Source organism: Elephantulus edwardii, unplaced genomic scaffold (assembly GCF_000299155.1).
Source record: "Elephantulus edwardii isolate Elephantulus edwardi_28Jun2011 unplaced genomic scaffold, EleEdw1.0 scaffold00100, whole genome shotgun sequence".
NCBI classification, from domain to species: Eukaryota; Metazoa; Chordata; class Mammalia; order Macroscelidea; family Macroscelididae; genus Elephantulus; species Elephantulus edwardii.
This window is the reverse complement of record NW_006399850.1, coordinates 5716090-5722192: the sequence shown is the minus strand read 5'-3', so window position 1 is coordinate 5722192 and position 6103 is coordinate 5716090.

Sequence of the window (6103 nt, the reverse complement as noted above, 5' to 3'; positions counted from 1 at the left end):
CACAACTAAAGGTATCAATTCTTCTTCTGTCATCCCTAGTCATTGTCCAGCTGTCAGATGCATAGCAAGTAATTGCAAAGATCATGGTCTGTATCAAGCACACTTTAGTCTCCAGACTGACATCATCGCTCTTCAGTACCTTGTAGAGGTCTCTCACAGCAGGATTTCCCTATGCAATTTGTCTTTTAATTTCCTGGCTGCTGGTACCAAAAGTGTTGCTTGTAGAGCCAATCAAATTAAAGCTGTTAACAATCTCAACCTCTTCACCATCTATCATGATGCTGCCAATCAACTCAGTGGTGAAAATCTTTGTTTTCTAGATGCTGAGCTTCAATCCATATTGAAGGCTGCAGTCTTTGACTTTTTTCAGCAAGTGCTTCAGGTCCTCTTCAGTTTCAGCAAGCAAGGTTGTTTCATCTGCGTAACACAGATTGTTGATCAGTCTACCTCCAGTCCTGACTCAGAATGTAAAAAATGCTTATGTTGGAAACATTTGATTCTGGATAGAGGCTTGTGAAAATAACATAAATTCCTCTTGGTTTTTGTATTACCAACTCTATTTTTGCTACTTTTGGATTTTAGTCAGGTCATATTAGGATGAAATAAAAAAAAAACCCACAAGAAACCAATTTATGGTCCAAATACACAAGTATGCCATTTGAAATTTTTTGCAATTCTTAGACAAGTTTTCTTTCTAATCTTATCTGCTGTTATTCTCCTATGCAAATGTTTCCTTTTATCAAGCTCATCCATTCCCAACTATCCCCAAAGCTTTTTTTGTTCATTCTCGCCTCTGTATCTTTGTTGCTTTTTTGTCATTTTGGATAAATGTTCCTTTATTGTCTTTAGCTGAATTTGGTGACCTTAAATCCTTGGTGAAGTCTTTTCCCTCCATCTCCAGTATATTCTTTATCTTTTGAGAGCACGTAAAAATCTATATTTTTCATTTAGGATGCATTTTGTACTGCCTGCTGCTCTCTATAATATCTTTCCATCTCTCAACTTTGATTATCATTTGCAAATAAAGTTTATCTTGCAAACAAAGATTCTGAAAAAGACATTGTACTCTCATTGATTTGGGATATCTGCACTGGCTAGTAAACCAAAAGTAAAACCCACTACCGTTGAGCTGTGTCAATTTCTGGCAATCTGCCTGAGATTTCCAAGGCTACAGGTTTAACAAGACTGTCTCCTCTTTCTCCCACAGAGCAGTTAACTGATATGAGCCACTAACCTTATGCTTAGTAATCCAGTGCATCACGAGGGCTAATTTGGATGAGAATAATAACTTGTATACAAATGCCATTCTTACATTGTGTGGAGTTTGATTTCTTCGTTTTGTACTGTCTGCATGGAGCCCTAGAGGCATGATGTTTAGGCACTAGGTTTCTAACTGAAAGGTTGGTTGTTCGTGTCCACCAGTCCTGAGAGAAAGAGGGGCCAGCCAACTGTGTAAAGATTACAACCTTGGAAATACTATGAGGTAGTTCTGCTCTTTGTACAGGGTCATTACGGATTAGAATTGTCTCAATGACAGTTGTTTGGGTTGTTTTGTTTTTAGTCTCTCTGTGGCCAGCATAGTGTGCTAAATAAAAAAAGAAGATGCATAATAAATATTTGCTTATTGCCTGTTTCAGTACCTTACAAATTTTGCAAATGAAGGAGCTGAAGTTAGTGGGAAAAAATTTAAACATTAGATAAGACTTTTTATTCCTTGGGCTGTGTTCTTTGAGAACATTATTTGATATTACAGGGTAAAATCAGATAGAGAGACCATACAGGGAAAGGTTGAATCTTCTCTCAAAATACCATCTTTGTAGTAGAAAAATAAAGCGCTGATGCTGAGGTCCAAGAGCAAAGTAAACTAAAATGACAGTTGAGTACTACAAAGGAAGAGGCTTTGAGTGGCTCATTATCGTAATGCTGCTTCTAAAAGCTGGCTCATTGATTTAATGATCATGCTATACATTGAGTTGCTGAATGAGTATTCACTGCAGTTAAAAAGAGATTTGTCCTTATCAAAGACCTGGGGGTACACAATTTCAGCATAGAGTTTGTGAGCCAAATTGTTAGTTGTAAAATTCAAAATTATTCATTATTTATGCCTTTGTCCTGATCTTGTCTTAAAATATAAGCCCCTTTCTTTTAAAGCTCCCTTTTCATTTTTATTCAACCTTATCTCCTTGCACAAATTACTCACTAGAATCTAGCCACTTTCTAAGTCCAGTAACATTTTGCTAGTTCCCAGGATGTTCTAGGAGGGAAGTTTCATGGTCAACAATACTGCTTTCTATGTGTAATTTATTAACAGGGTCTGCTCGAAGAGAGATTTGATTTGATTTTAATTGTTGGTGTTCCAGTTGGAAGCTGATTACTCCAGGGATTTGCATATGTAGTCTTTAACCAAGGAAATGACTTAAAATTGTGTATTAGTACCTTCAAAGGACAAGGTAATCTTAATTTCCTGGAGAGCAGGTGTCCTTGTCAAAGTACATTGCTATAGGATTATGAATGTTGTTTATCTTACACTGACATTTGCGGTGTTTTTAATGCTTTCCTGAAAGGATTTCATCTCCAGTTTGAAGAAGAAGGAAAAAAAAAAACACCACCTCAGAAAAATGCAGAAAGTTTGAATGTCAAAGTGCTTGATGGAGACTTCAAAACATGCATCTGCCCCTGTGCGCGCGCGCGCGCGCGCGCACACACACACACACACACACACACACACACCCCCTGTGATTATGTGTGTGTGCTCAAGTGGATGTGTGATGTGTGCGTGGATGTCTACACTCCTAGTTTTTGTTATTAATGACTACCATGGGGCTGGGCCATTTGCCACAATCAAATTGAAAACTTAGAACTCTTGACACTTTTCATCAATTTGATCTTTCCAATTTCCTCAAGCTAATGAGGGTGATGGTTTTATTTGACACTAAAATATTTAGGAAATGCCTTAATCTAACACTGTGACAAGATAAATTGAGTTTAAAATGGAAAAAGAATGTGGTCCTTTAGTGAAAGAAAATATATTTTCAAGAAGACTGAAAACAGTTCATCTTGTCCCCTGTATATTTCTATATATGTGACCTTTAAAAATTAATGCCTAAGAGCATAAAGTAACAAGGGGCATTATTTTGAACTTGAATTCCTTAAGGAATGCTATGTTATTACAAAATATTTCCTATGTTGCTAATTTTTTTCCACTCAAATGTGAAGCTAATTTCACTTCTCAAAAGTAGTGTATTTGCTAGCCTCACTAATGTATTGAGCTTGTAAAAAATTATTAAGAAAAGCCACAAGCAATGCAATTTGCAATTTTGTGAAGATATGTGCAGTGCATCTAAAATATGCCCACAGATTACTATCTTCTAATTATTTTTGGTGGGCAGGGCCAGGTTTTCGCCCTTGATAAAAGAAATTGCATTGTAACCTCTGTCTAGGTTTATAGACCTAGATCTTAAGTGTTCATACTTGGGCTGAGAAAACAATTTAAGATCTTTTGGTTTGGGAGATAAGAATGTAAATTGGGTTTTTTTTGGTATCCTTGAGACAAGGACATCTTCCCAATGAGTGAGCCACTAATCCTAAATAATGATGATTCCTGTCCTCTTTCTCAATTTAGTCAGATATCTAATACGCTAAACCACATTTAGCCTTTTGAGCATGTACAGTTAAAAGGATATTTAATAGCAATTGAATGACTTTAAGAAGTTCAAATAAATTGCTTATGCCATTTTTAGTATTATTTTTCACTGCTTAGAAATCTTAATCTACATTTGAAAGTAGAAATAGTGTCATCATTGCTTTATAAATATTCATTTGTTAATTTGTCTTTCCAATAGTTATTCAGTCAACTTTATGCTTGTTATATGAGGAACATAGAGAAAAAAGTTACATTACCTGTCTTTAAAAAGTTTACTTACAGAACCTAGTCCACATGTGCAACAATGAATGGAAAAGAAAAAAAATTAAATGGGAAGAAGATGCTGTAAAATTTTTTTAAAGATAATTTTTAATTTAAAAAAAAGAACTTAGCCCATTTTGAATTGTGCTGTTAACCCAAAAGTCGTGGCAGTTCAAATCCAATAGTCACTCCACAGAAGAAAGACGGACTACCTCCTCATGGAGATTCACAGCCTAAGCAATCTGTTGGAAGGTCTGTTGTGAACTGGGCCAGACTCGGTGGCAACGAGTTTGAGGATTTTCAGTTAAGTGTACATTCATTCACACACAGAGATATATAACACAAGGACAAAAGTAAAAAAAAAAAAAAAAACACCACCCAAAACCAAATAATATGATAATAAAGATATCATCTTTAGTAATGGCACATAATATTAGTAAGTATTAACATTTTTTTTCTATCTTATTCCTTGAAGGTAACAGATAACTCTAGTAACTCTTTGCCTTAGTAAAGGCTTATATGTGGGGTTAGCTTTTCAATACTTCCTTCCTGACTTGTGTTTCCTTATAACATGATCTCTAGAAAGAAGTGGTGCTAAATGCCTTTGTAGTTATAATAGAGTGAATAATTTTTTAAAACCAAGATAAACAGTTTTAGGTTGGACAATAGAGAATCTATAATCTGGGTTATACTTAGTAGAAGTACATTCAGAGGAATGTAGAACTTTAGAAAGATTTCTCTATGTGTTATACTTAATGAAACTTGAGCCCAGGAACTGAAGTTCTGACCTGGATAAAGTCTCCTGGGTTTTATACAGGGTACTAAACTATCTGAAGCAGAGCAATCTGATTCGTAGGAGCCATGCTGCCTGCACAGTAAGCAGTTCAGTGTAAAGATGAGACAATATGTGAAATACTTGGAAGGGTCTGCCTAATTGTCCTGACCCTACATCCCAACAAAGACGTAGGAAGGGAGTTCCAATAATATTTGAGACAGATGGGACTCAGGATCTGAGTTAATTTAAAGGACTGGAACATGTGATAGTCTTGTGGATTCAGTTTTGTCTGGAAGTTTATTCTACTTTGCTATCGGTTACTATACAGATATACCATGAATTGACTGCAGTTTCTGAGAGTAAAAGCCAATACATTTTGAGAAAATGGCCAAAAACTTGATTGATTTGCAAAGATGAATATAGGCTTTCAGAAGTTTCAATGATTTGGGGTAAATCAGTCTGTTTTATATTGTCATAAGAGTGACTTTGAAAACTCCTAGGAAAAGGATAGGCTGTAGACATCACAAAATTGCAGTGGAAAAGGAGATGTGCATTCATGCAAGGTGGATCCTAGTGCATGGAAATGACTGATATAATGACCTGCATCTTAGTTTTCCCTGGAATGTCCCACTTTTATTTTTCTTAAATAAAATAGACTGAAGCATAATTATTTATATATTCCACTTTGTCTTTCCAAAGTAGGTTTGACTAATAAATTTGTATGATGTTGTTATGGATTGTGGAATATAGAATGACTCATAGTGACCCTATGAACAACCATTCTGAACCCTGTCCTATACTGTATCATCCTCATCATTTCTGACACACTTGAGCCCATTGAAACAGTCACTGTGTCAATCCATTTCATTGAGGGTCATCCCTCCTTTGCTAACCATCCACCTTTCTAAGAATGATGTCCCTTTCCAAGAAATAGCCTCTCCTAGTAATATGCCCAAAAGATGTGAGATAAATCTTTGACATCCTTCCTTCCAGTTAACAGTCTGGCTCCACTTTTTTGGAAGGCTTGTTTGCTTGTTCTTTTGGCTGTCCATGGGATATTTATTATTATTCTACAACACAAATCAAAGGCATCAGTTCTTCTTCTGTCATCCTTATTCATTGTCCAACTCTTGGGGACATAACAAGTGGTTAAAAGCCCATGACCTGAATCTGACATACTTTAGTCTTCAAACTAACATTGCTGTTTCTCAGTTATTTGTGAAGTTTCTGACAGTGGACTTACCCAGTGCAAAATATCTCCTGGTACTCTGACTGCTAAAGTAACAAAGAACCAAAGAAGACGAAATTGTGGATCCAAGAAACTTGGAAAAACCTAATAACAAAAATTAAAGCAAAGGTCTATCTCTTCTACTTCTAGTACAAAGTCCAGCTATAAGTATTGTTGTTGTTGTTGTTATGTGCCG